The sequence below is a fragment of the Cygnus atratus genome, chromosome 1 (genome assembly GCF_013377495.2).
Source record: "Cygnus atratus isolate AKBS03 ecotype Queensland, Australia chromosome 1, CAtr_DNAZoo_HiC_assembly, whole genome shotgun sequence".
NCBI lineage: Eukaryota > Metazoa > Chordata > Aves > Anseriformes > Anatidae > Cygnus > Cygnus atratus.
In genome coordinates this window covers 207,551,614-207,564,936 of record NC_066362.1, presented here as the reverse complement: position 1 = coordinate 207,564,936, position 13,323 = coordinate 207,551,614, and positions in this window count along the sequence as shown.

Genomic DNA, 13,323 nt, shown 5'->3' with positions numbered 1-13,323 from the left:
CATAGGAGCTGGGGTTGGGGGGTTGGGGATAAAGGACAGGGCCCGGGGACAAGGGTAGGGGACAGGGGTGGAGGACAGGGGCCAGGAACGGGGGGATGGAGGGTGGCGGGTTGGGGCTGGGGACACGGGACGTGGCCTGGGACAAGGTACAGGGAATAGGGTCAGCAACGGGAGACAGGGGCCAGGGGCAGACCCAGGGATGGAATGGGGAGGTAAGGGGCAGGCAGGAGGGACAGAGGACGGGACAGGGGACAGGCATCGGGGACAGGGTCTTGGGATAGGGGATGGTGGGTTGGGGTCCTGTGCTGACAGGGAAATAGGGACAGGGGACAGGCCAAGGACCGGGGGGAGAGAATCCCAAGACAGGGGACAGGGCCTAGGAGATAGGGGGCAGGGGTCGGGAAAAGGGTCTGGGGATGGGGGATAAGGCACGGGGACGGGGAATGGGGCATGGGGGTGGCCGGTAGGGCCCAGGGCTATGGGGTACAGCACCTATAGGGTGGGGAACACGGGGGAAATGCACAGTTCCTGTTCTAAACACGTTCCTTGTGGTTGTTTTGTCGGATAAAGCAGACGGCTCCGTGCTCGCCGTACCCAGCCCTGGGGGGATCCTGCCCCAGTTTGCTCCCCCGGACCTGCTGGGAGCGCTGGTGACAAACCGGGACACCGGGGTGGCACCGCAAGGTCAGGCCTCGGGAATAAAGCCTCGGGAAAGGAGGCTGCGCACAGCCTGCTGAGATTAATCACGCCGCGGCTTTGAGAGCGACAAAACCTCCCCACCTTCGCTTTTTATTTAATTTTTTTTATGACAAACGTGGAAAATAACGCGGGTCCTGCCGGAGCGCCCCCGAGCCGACCGCTCCCACCGAGCAATCCGTTCCCGGAGCGCCGCCGGCGCAGGTTGTCGGCGAGATCAAGCGTGTGAAAGTCTTGATACGTGCGTTTCGATTTTATAGAGCAATCGGCTGTGCTAATAAACCCGTTTTTTTTTATCAAAAACGCACCTGGCTGGGAGGCCGCCCTTTGTAGTCCCTGACAGTTTGGCTGCCAGCCGACGGCGGCGTTGCAAGGCGCGCTCCCCTGTTCACTCGCTCGCTCGATGCAAAGGAGCGAGCGCCACGATGGCTTGTAAAACGCGGACAGCCTGGGAAACAGCACCATAAAACCCTCCAGGGCATTGTGTCAGCGCCTCGTGGGTGCGTTTCCTTTGTCTACCAGCTCCTTTCGGGCAGGATCGCCGCGCCGAGTCGGGGAGAGCCGCTCGGGGCTCTGCCGCTGCTGCCGGCGCCCGCCCTTGGCAGGGGAGGCTGGCGCTCGGCACCAACATTGTGTGCGGATCCGGCTATTTCCTTTTCGTGTGATTGAGCTTCGAGCTCCCGCTGGGACATCAAAGCCAAACGCTCTTCATTTCTGGCGGGCAGCGGCGCTGCCTGCGTAAGACGGGGAGAAGCGTGTGCGGTCGGTCTGCGATCCTCGGAAACAGGACAACAGAAAGGAGCGCGGGGCATTCCCTGCCAGCATCCTGCCTTGGGAGCGGGGAGGATACGGAGAAATTTGCGTGGAAAGGAGCCGCACGTGGCTCAGGTTTTATCCTCTTATCACTGTTAAAGGCTTTTTGTTCGTGACACTGTTCTGTGTTAACCTTTTCCCCGGGACACCTTTCGCCGCAGCCGAGCTTTTTGAACCCTCCCCGACTCCTCTGATTGCAGGAGCAGGCAGGGCCCGTCCTTCTGGCAGGAGGCTGAAGGACATTACCCCTCGGGGAGCTCTGGAGCTAAGGCAAGCCGGCTTTAATGGCAGGAAGGGGAGGGGAGGACAAAGGTGGGGGCTGTGAGACAGGTGCCTGGCAGGAGGGGGGCCGCGCGCAGCCCGCAGCGAGCCACGGGCGGATGCAAAGGGCAGCGTCTTGGCTCCGGGCGAGCCCGTGACAAAATTCCTGTTGACTTTGGCAAGGCCAGGATGTCACGGAGAGGTGACGGAGCTGTCCCGGTGTCAAGGGCAGAGCCAGGAGCCAAGTGCCCGGCCTGGGGTGCCCCTCACACCGCCGGCTATGGAGACCCCTCCCCAAGCAAATCCCCATTTTTTTCAGGCAGGTTGTACCAAACTGGCTCCTCTTCCTGAGGTTTGTGTCGAGGGCCACACCAGCACGGGTGCTAACTGTTCACATTAAGTAATGATATGAATTTTTTGAAGCGTGCAGGAGTTTGGCGCATGGGCTGGAGCCCGGCTCTGCTCGGGGCTGCACAAGCTCAGAAGAAAAATCCCACCCCGAAGAAAATCGGAACATCCTGGGCTTGCTTCTGGACCCGTCACCATGTGCCTCTGTTCATCCATCGGCCTGGAAGGAGCCCAGAGATCACCTCCTCACCCCGGGGGGATCGATCTTGGCATCCAGATGGGTCTCAGAGACCTCCAGAGGTGAAGAGGCCTCCTGGCTTGGTGCGTAAGGTGGTGGTTCTGGCAAGCCATAAGCCACGGGTTCATTCTTCCTTCATACCCACACCAGCTGTGTGCCCGCAGGTCCCCATGTGGCAGCTCAGAAGGGCCAGCCAGGTCCCCACACAGGACCCCGGCATCACGCACGTGCTGCAAGCACAGCCCACCAGCCCTGCAGTTGTCTGAAGGATGAACATTTTCGCTCCGGCTCATTCCATAATAAACCTCTCACTCGAGCTGATGTCCCCGGCTCATTCAGGCAGGATCTCGGGGGGACGTGACCCACAGCCAGAACCGCTCCTGCCCCGCTTATGTATCCAGTGACTCAAAGAAACGCTCCCGAGGCTGTGACAAAGGGGAAGAAAAACAAGGAAATGCACGTGTGAGGCTGTGCTGCGGGCCGCACGCACCGGGGGTGCATTTAGGAAGTAGTTAAGGAAGCTCCTCGCCGCGCCTGGGGATCGGGGTCGGAGCCGGTGCCAGGCCCTGTGACCGTCTGCCTTCCCTCAGCTGCAGTCATCCTTTGACCCATCTCGGGGTCTGCGTTGCTCCTCCAGGCTCTCCAGCTGATGTTTGTGCTCGTGAAGGAGAGATGCAGCTCAGACGCACCGCCTGGCCCTCGTCGATGCTGGTGGAGATGTCCCCATGTCCGCTTTGTCCCCAGCTGCTTGCCAGCTCGCCTGCTGGCACAGCTTTGCATGCAGCCAGTCCCGCTGAAACCATCCCAGCCAGGCTGAGCACTCACCAGAGCACCCTTTTTACGAGAAATCCCCTAAAAGAGACGAGTTAGGGAGCAGGCTGGCGTGCTGGCAGGTCCCTGGAGGCAGCAGCCCCAGACGGGGCGCTGGGGACACCCCTCAGGGGCTGCAGTGCCACCTGCGAGGGACTCAGTCGTAGACCTGCTAATGTAAAGTCACCACCAAATTTCACCTGCCACATTAAATAACTTGTGTCTCAGCTACCTGACCCAAATGCTGCGGTACACGCTGCGTGTAAGGCCAAGCCCCAGACTGCCCTGGGACCGAAACTCTCTGCATTTTCACGGGGCCTCTGGCTCGAGGGGTGCTCAAGAGGCTCAGAGGGGTGCTCAGCTGCCACGGGAGGCAGAGCCGCTCGCCCTCGTGTGCCCTTTAGGAGCCTTGTGTGACCTTTAGGGACTCAGCTCTTTTCAAGCACCTGCAAAAACCCTGTTTTATTGACTCTGCTTTTCATACCCAGGGGGAGCTGGAACTCAAGCGTTGTTTTTAGCACGACAGAGGAAGAAAAAGGTGGGGTGAGCGCCCATGGCATTGCCTATTGACAGACCTGTGAATACTCTACCTGGGAGATCAGGATCCATTTCAGCAGTGGGAAAGGAGAGGCAGAGAGGAATCGTGCTGCAACAACCCAGGGCCAAGAAGAGGGCCTGGACCTGAACCTGGCTCGGTGTCACCGTCGTGATGCGCAGAGGTCTTCACGCCCAATTCTCTGCTCACTTTCATCTCTATCTGACATGAATTTCAGGGAACTGTTGACTAGATGCTGTTCTCTTTGTGCTTTATGGAAAAAAAATGTGAAAAGTGACAGTCGGGATGGTAAAAATGGCTTTTCCTTCTGTCTTTCCCTGCTGCTGCCAAAAACCTGCCAGTTCGGAATGTTTTTCACAGACTCATCTCCCAGGAGAAGCGAGTTATTTCTGATGGAAGCAGCTGGTTCTTCTAAAAGGTCTTATTTCAGACACCGGAATGGAAAAAAAACAACAAAAAAACACCATCCATTCCCACTCTTTGGGGTCAGACCTGGTGTTTTTGCCTCCTGTGACAAGGGGCAGATGAACCTTTAAGTCTCCGGACAGGAGCTGTGAGCTGCAGCAGCCAGAAGGGAACTTTTCTTGCAGCAGACATCGCACAGACCCGCTCCATTTTCACTGGCACACATGGATGTACAGCAGCTGCTGTTCTAGCTATGTCTAAATCAATAAATATTCTTTCAGAATATCAAAGGGGCTGCATTCGGCTCCCTCCAGGTGCAGGTTTCAGTTTATGCTGCCCACGCAATTCGTGTCTGAGTGTCACTGGAAGGAGAGGGGGGCTTGCATCGGCGTGATAAAACACTGCCTTGGTCGCCAAACCAGGGCTAAAGCAGGGCTCAGAGATCAGAAAACTGCACATAGGGAGGAGAATAAGCCACGAGGGGGGGGAGCTGTCGGAATTTGGGACCCGGTCTGGGCAGGAGGCAAGTAAATGGAGAACTGGTAAAAGTCATTTGGCTTTGTGGGCCTCCTTTAATCGCGTGTGGGGTGGGGACGATTGTGCTAGGCTTTGTTTGTTAAAGGCTTTGAGATTCTGAATGGAAAGGGCTTTAACATGGTGAAAATGTTTAGCAGTGCTCAGTATCTTCAAGGCCTTTTTAAGATCAACAGCACCAACCTTCAGGCATCTTTCTTCTCCATCTTGGGTACTGGGGACTTCGTGGGACAAAGGTTCAGGTTGGAAGGGACCTCGGGAGGCCTCAGGTCTGACCTCCTGCCCAAAGCAGGGTCTGCCCTGAGACTGGGCCGGGTTGCTTAGGGCTTTATCCCGTCAGGTCTTGAAAACCTGCACGAACGGAGACACACAGCCTGCCTGGAGCCCTGCCCACTGCAGGAAAAAGCTTCTCCTCATATCGGTCTGAACCTCTCTTGTTTCAGCTTAGGCCCACCTAGTTACCTCGGAGTATAAAGCAGGCATGAGTGAGAGCAGCACCAGACCCCGTTCCTCATTTTTGTAGAAAGAGAAGAAATCCTCAGCTAGAAGACCTTCAACAAGCTCGTTCTAACCCTAAGACCAGTCGGTGATACCAGGACATACTGTGCTCTGAAGGTGAAAAGTGTGATTTTACAGTTCCCAGGCCCTTCAACCTACGTCAGGAAATCATCCAGAATGCTCAAGGCAGGAAACAAAACCAAACCAAACCAAACCAAAACAAAACAAAACAAAAAGATGAAAAGAGACGTTTTTAAAGCAAAACGGTGAGTAATGTATTAAGACCTGCACTGCCCTTGCCATAAACCAAACACAAATGTCAAGCCGAAAGCAAAATGTCACGGTACAAGAATAGCTACGGTGACATGAATAAAAAGAGAGAAACAGTGTGGGAGAAGGTGCACGGGACCGCAGGAGGAAGAGGATGCGAGCAGCTTTGTCAGCAGCCCAACAAACACGATGCCAGCTGAGTAAGGCGATTGTTGTGGCGGCTGGAGAGACACCCCCGCACGCCGCAGGGCCACGTGCGTCACGTGAGCTGATTTTAACACATCGAATGCGTGCAATTTCCTTCCCTGACCTTTGCCAGGTGAAAAATTGACGCATTCGAGCGAGGATCTGCATCCGCTTGGAGCTTGCACGGGGCGGGTGACTTCACCGCGGGGCGAGGTGCTCCCCTGTTCAATGGGGCTGGCAGCATCCTCCCGATGGGGGATCCTTGGGGTTCTGCACCTGATGGAGCTGAGCAAGGCTCTCCCTGAGCCCTGTGCAGCCAAACCCCATTTTTTTGTTGGTATTGGGCTAGTCTCTGGCCCGCTTTGCTCCCCAAACCACCGCGGTGGGTTTCGGTGGGTTTCGGCGGTGCCGGCGCAGCGTGCCATGGGGACGAAGGGCAGCGGCCCCACTCCAGCCCCACTTTTGCAGGGGCTGCTGCGGGGTTGAAGCTTGGGACCACCGCTCCCCCAGCTCCTGGGGCCGGCTGTGGCCGGTGGGAAGCGGGGGAAGAGCGGGGCATTGCTCGCAGCAGAAGCTCTGCCTTGCACCGCTGCCCCTGCTCGCCCCAGCACCCGCAGCAGGATTTAAAGCCTTGGGGCTTCCCGGCAGGCGTGGTGCCGAGCTGGCACCTGCTGACCGAGGCTGGGAATTGCACGAAGAGGGAAGGTTTTGCAGACGTGGTGCCTGTGCCCCTGGGCAGGCATTCATTCCCTGGCCGCAACCGTGGTTGCACCTTGGCGAGCTCTGCTGCAGGGGCTGAACGCCTCGCTCGGCCACAGTGGCTTCTACACAACTGTTTTTTTTTTGTTTTTTTTTTTTTTTCCTACCACTAACCAAATCCTTTTGGGGTTATTTTCCCCCAAATCAACCAACCTGCCTTTTTTCAAAGTCAAACCTAGCTAGCACCTAAGTAAAGGTGCCGGCCCTCCTCCAAGGACCCCGTCTTCTGCCGACGCGCAGAGCTCAGACCTCGCAGCGCAAGGCACGGCTTAAACTTTGGTGTTGCATTCTTTGGGGTACCAAGGAGGGAGGAGGGAAGGAGTTTTCCCACCCTGGACACACAAAGTGGTGTGGCTGAGCTGATGCATACATTTTTCCCCGTATCTCCCTCCCTGCTCGGTCTCAGCATGCTGCGGCTGTGCACCATGCTGGTTTTGGGGAGATGCTTTCCTGCCCGTTCTCATCTCTGTTTTACCCATAGTTATTCTTCAGAGAATTGTCATTATTTCCTAGCTGCTACTCTTGTTTATCTTCTTTAATAGCCTGTCTGCTGGGGAAACCGATCTGCATAGCTGCTAGAAAACATGCTGTTCTGCCACAGCTCCTTCTGTGCCCATCCTGCTATTGAATAAATGTCAAATAATCCATGCTGAGGCACACTAATTACCTTGAAATAAAAGACATCAACAACAGGAGTCCACAGGGGAAGCATTCCATCAATCTCCCCATGCAAACAGCCCCAAGAACACACTCAGAGTGAGATGTGGACATCAGTCAATAACCTGAAGTGAGAAATGCCAGCTACCAACGTGGCTCAATATGGGAAATTCTCCTGATGCTTTTGAAGCCATTCATGTAAATCATCTTTTTTTTTAAGACGTGACAACTTGTACTTGGTGTATGGAAAGATTATATTCTTTTTGCCAACACATTCCCAGATGGCTACATGTTGTTTTTTTTTCAACTACAGTGCTTAAATCTTACATTTGTATTTTTTCGAGAAGGAACTCTTTGTGCAAAAGTGCAAGAAATCTAGGCACAAAAGGCTGTGCAAGGTACGAAAGTGAAAGAAATCTATCTGTTCGTACCATTAACCATAAAATATTTCTCCCCCTGAAGATGCGCGATGCTGTGATGTGCCATAAAACATGCGAGTGGACTGGGAACCAGCTCCAGATGAAGACACTTAAATGTAGGTGTCTCCACTTATGCTGGGTGTCTAAAACTCTGTGCCACTGGGGGAGACAGCAGCCAGCACTGCTGGCGGTGCCAGGAGTGATTTGACTAACAAAGATAGACAGCAACCGACTGTCAGCAGTCACGCTATGGTTCTCTGCTGGTTGTCAGAGGGGGGATGCAATCCTGTTTAGGTATTCTTCATTCCCCTGAGCCTTATCTCAGAAGTTTTTCAGGTGCCTCTCCCTTGTTGGCATTGTCGCTGCCTCGCATTTTGAGCATCTCAAGGTTTTTGGTTGTGAATAGGCAGGGTGTTTGATCCTCTTGCACTACATGTGCTGCATTTTGCTTTTTGCAAAAAGCTTTTTAATTATTATTATTTATTTCTTTTTATCCTTTTTCTTAGTTCGCATTGCAAATCCGGCAGCACCCAGAAATGTCACCCTGGCAGAGTGTTCCTACCCTTCTGGGCTTCCTTCTTTCAACGGAGCTACACCTTCTTTTAGGTCTCAGCAGTCTCAGACACAGAAAAGACTGTGAAGCCATGCAGACAAACGCATCTGTCTGAAGTGCAGCTATCTCCTACGAGAGCAATTTTCATTCCAGTTTATGGACTTGCCTGTACTGATTCAGTCCCTTGCAACCCTACAAACAACTTAATTCTGATTGCTTTTCTGACAGTGTTTAATCCCAAGTCCTCCAGTTATGATTATGCATTTTGTATGGTTAAGGAAGGAGGCTATAATCCAGCTCACCCACCACACGGGACTCCTACCAAAAAGACCCCATTAATTCTACCCTGCTATTTTAAGGCAGCTTGGTATAAGAAAAGAGGAGGATCAAAATCTGTATCTCCATATGCATGTCTTACAGATTTTACTTTATTACTGAAATCCTCTGCTTCTCTTCAGATGGGATGCATTTCCAGCCGAACACTGGATCTTCAGGAGCCTCTGATAGAAGTAAGTTGATAAGCTCCAAAAGGAAAACGGGTGTGTGTACCTAGATGAATTTTGGACAGATTCAATTAACAGTGCTTTGACACCCTTCTCTGTGTCTCTAAGGTCTCTGTGTCCCTGTTCTCCCTTCAGCATTGCTCGGTTGTTCAAGTTTCCCCTCATACGATATTAATTAAAACTTCAACAGAACTCCTTTCACTCAGACTCCTCCTCAGTCAGATGCTTGCCAGCTACTATATATAATAAATTTCCAGAGACTCTGCCCATTCTTTTTTGCCTTTTTGGAAAGCATTTGTGAAACAACCATTATTATGAGCCTTTGGGCTTGGTTTCTGCTGGTGCTGGTGGTTTTGGCTGGGGGAAGCTCTAAGTACAAGACATTTTGTTACACACAAGCAATGTTTGAAAGAATCTTTTATAGAGCTCTGAGAAAGAAAGTTTGAGAGTCAGGATACTTGGGCTTTACACCTGGGAGTATTGAAAGATTCTTGGACAGATCACATAACCTCTCTGTGTCTCAGCATCGTCATCTTTGAAATGGGGATAAACCTCATCTGCTCCTTGGAAGAGGAACTTGCGTTTAACTTACATTTGTCAGAGCCTTGTATGAGAGCATTGCAAATTCTGTACAAAAGAGTATTATCAGGTCTTTTAAGGGAATGCTCCCAAAGTATTTTCAGATCCTGCATTAGGATTGATGCATCTTGCCTTCAGCAAACACAAATTTAGATGTCTAAACCTGACGCGGTTACACTAGATTCATTTTCTGGGCATTGAAGAAAAACAGACTCCTCTCAGGGTCAATACCAAAATAGGTGTCCTAGACAGATTCACAGCAATGCCCCCTGGAAGTGCTTCAAACATCTCCAGTTATGCAACAGGAATTCCAGGAACACACCCTTCAACATCTATCAGTTTGCTGCAGTACAGTGAGAATATTTCTCCTGCTCCCATTTTTCCTTCTCTTCAAATTATTTTACGTGTTTCATCTGTGAAGGACCATTTACAAGTGTTACTTTCCAGGACAAGGAGACAGGGTAAGTTCGAGTCTTCAGCCCCTTGTTCAATTCCATGGGCCAGTCTGTAGGAGCTGCTGCTCTTGTAGAGCAACTAACTCCCCTGTAATGTGTGAACTAATGTGTGAACAGTCGCTGTGCACCAGAAGGATCCCTGCAGCTCCCCTGCCAGCTAGTCCTTATGCTGTTTCCAAGATCAGTGCAGCATTCAGTAGATTTATCATGAAAAAAAAAAAAAGAAAAAAAGAAACAGTTATCAAAGTTGCAAGGAGATGTTTTAAAAGTCATTTTGTACTTTTACAGGTGATGATGCTAGCGCTGAAAACTGGGGGTTTTGTGTACTACCAAGATTATTGCTGCACACTCAGGAGAATTTGCTGGGACCCAAGGAGCGCAGTGCAAGGTTTGTGTGAGTGCCCACTGCTGCGTTTCTTTCAAGCTTTGCTGTTCTGGATATTTCACAAAAATAAAACAAACAAACAAAAAACAGCACCCAGATGCTCAGAGGATAAACTGGGACTCCCCAAAACACCAGGGCTGAGACGGTACCTAATTAGTTTACAGCTGAGATCGCTGCTGTCTACAATGATATTAGGGACATGTCCCTGGTTTACACTCTGGGTCTACTATGTGCAACCTGAAAAGGGACAATATTTGCCAGGGCCAAGTACAACAGGAGAGATGATCACAAACAAGAAGCCGGGTTTCATGTCTTTGGTAAGCTCAGCTGGATTATGAGAACAACAAGCATGCAGCTGTGATGCAGGCTGCCTTTAAAGTACAAGGCTGTTTGATCTCCCCTGTTGACTGCAATCTTTGTAGGGGAATCAGGGCATCCAGGGCATAAAGTCACAAATGAGATCAGCACACTTTGGTCTTTCTCCTGCTTCCAGTACTGACCTGATGTGCATCCCCAGGGAAATCTCATTGCTTACTCCAAGTCTCCTTGCATCCATCTCTGCAGTGCTGTTTTGGGAGTTTCAGTGGCTCTGTCACATCTTCATTATTTTTTTCTTTAAGAAAAATGTAAAAGGACATTAATATTCAACTGTTCCGTACTTCGGTTTCTGGTTGTAGTTTTAATTTCGTTGTTGATCAGCTGCTGTGTTTCAAGCACCATTGGATAGGAACGTTTTGCACAATGATTTGATTCACGAGATGAAATTGCAAAATGCCTCTTTACCAGCTTTGGGCAGACCTGGAGACCTCTCATACTACTGACACAAATATTCATCTGGTCCCAGAATGTGCAAAAAATCATTGCCTTTCCATAACAAAGAGCAATATGTGGGTAATGATTTTGACCTTTCTCCTGCTCCTTTTAAAATCAGAAATAAAATGCCTGACATCAGGGAGTTAAAGGTCCTTGCTCAGCTCTTGCTGATTAAATGTATACTTTGCAACGTCATTAATATTAGAGCTGGTGTCACCACCCTGGGCACCCAAAGGAACATTATTCCTCGAGTGTTAAGGCTAATTTTGCAATCTTTCCTTCCAAAGCAGCCATGTCTATCTCTCTTCTTCTCTGTTACAGCTCTCAGTACCAATAAATGAATGCATTTGAGTTACAGATCTCACACACCCAAATTTAATTTGAGATTCTCCTGCTGCATGGTTCAGTCCTGTGAGACATGGCACTCCACTTGGACCTCTCAGTTTTCTGAAGCCAGTATCCCCGGAGACAAAATATAAATCAGAAAAGGACCCGGTGCTCATAAAGGTGATAATTCAGTGATCCCTCCATCAGAACTTGCTTCTGGCCCTAAAAACACATTTTTCAGCTCAGCGCTGTGGCCCACCTGAAAATGCTAAGAGCAGAAGGAAACATGCATCACTTCTCTCGCACAGAAACAGGTGTCGTAGCACTGTTAGATGCTGAGAAGTTCTTTCTTTTGTCTTGCTTTTAACTCTCAGTACAACAAAGAAAAGCAAGCCACCTGCATGCAGTGTCAGACCTTGCAGGTTGTGACTCTGTGCGTCCCAGCCATGATGGTTTTGTTTTCCCAGCAAAAGGTCTATAGAGTTGGTTCAGGGTGATTTGAAGCATTATAGCTTATTCCTGACTATTTAAATCATAGACTCAATTTACTGGTAACAGTTTACTAACCTAAGTAGATGGTATATAGAAAAGAAGCGGTTCAGGAAGCTGAAATGGGCTGATAAGGGCACCAGAGACAGGGGGATTCAGGCAGATGGGATGCAGGGAGGGTGAGAGAAGCCAGATATCCCTTTTCTTTGCAGCAGCAATCTCCCTGACCCAGCTAATCCACATGTGGGTCCACGCTATAACCCAGCCAGGACAGGTAAATAGGAAACATAGCAAATAAAATTTAATATAATCCACATTGAAAGGAAAAAAACAAAACAAAACAAAAAAACCTCAAAACCACCTTGTAGACTTTATGAGTTTTTAAATTAACTGCATCAGCTATGGAGAAGCCTTTGGAAATCGGAATCGATGTATCGATAAAGTCCTTAGCTTCCTATGAGGGTGTATTACAAAAGTGGTGTAAATGCAGTGGGATGGGAAACCTTGTATTCCTGCATTTGGTATTTATTGCAAAACAAAATAGAAGAAACCACAGAGGAATATTTAGCACGTGTTATGAGAAGTGCCGGACATCAACGCAAAGCTAGAAGAAAATTTCCCAGTGGAAATTTGGGGAGGGTTTATCCTGGATTAAGAACAGTTTTAAACCGCCAACACGAGGCATCTCCATCAAGTAACACCTCACCCTGCCCTTCAGCGCTGACATTTTCCTGGGGCAGGGAGCGGTAGGACTCCAACACTTGGTTCCCCTCTGGCATTCCAGCAAGGATCAGGCAGGCCCCAGGCAGGGCTGATAAAAAAAAGGAAAATTGGTAATTTCCAACAAGTTTGTGGTTCATCTTTCCCTGCTCTGGGTGTCTCCTACCTGACTGAGAGCAGGGATGGGGACGGGACTGCTGGGTGACAAGGAGAGGGGTGACAGGAAAGCTGCAGGGACACGAGGGGACATGGTGGGGATGCATGAGGGGACAGCATGAAGCTGTGGGGACAGGAGGGGACACCATGGGGATGTGAGGGTACATGTGAGGGGACAGAGTGAGGCTGCGGGGACATGAGAGGATGTCATGGGGATGGATGCGCCAGGGGAGGTTCAGGTTGGAAATGAGGAGACATTTCTTCTCAGCAAGAGCGGTCAGGCGTTGGGACGGGTTGCCCAGGGAGGTGGTGGAGTCCCCGTCCCTGAGGGTGTTCAAGGCAAGGTTGGACGTGGTGCTTGGGGACATGGTTTGGTGGGTGACAGTGGTGGTAGGGGGGTGGTTGGACCAGATGGTCTTGGAGGGATTTTCCAGGCCTAATGATTCTGGGATTCTCTGATTCTTTGATGTGTGAGGGGACAGTCTGAGTCTGTGGGGATGGGGGGAGACACCATGGGGATACGTCAGGGGACAGTGCGAGGCTGTAGGGATGTGAGGGGACTCAGTGGGGATGTGTGAGGGGACAACACGAGGCAGCTGGGATGTAAGGGGACACCATGGGGACATGTGAGGGGACAGTGCAAGGCTGTGGGGATGTGAGGGAATACTGCTGGGATCTGTCGGGGGACAGTGCAAGGCCCTGGGGCCATAAGGGGACATTGTGTAGATGGCATGAGGCAGATGAGATATGAGGGGACACCATGGGGATGTTTGAGGGGACAGCACAAGACTGTGGGGATATGAGGGAATGCTGTGGGGATCTGTCAGGGGACAGTGCAAGGCCACAGGGCCATAAGGGGACACTGTGGGGGCACAAGGCAGCTGGGACGTGAG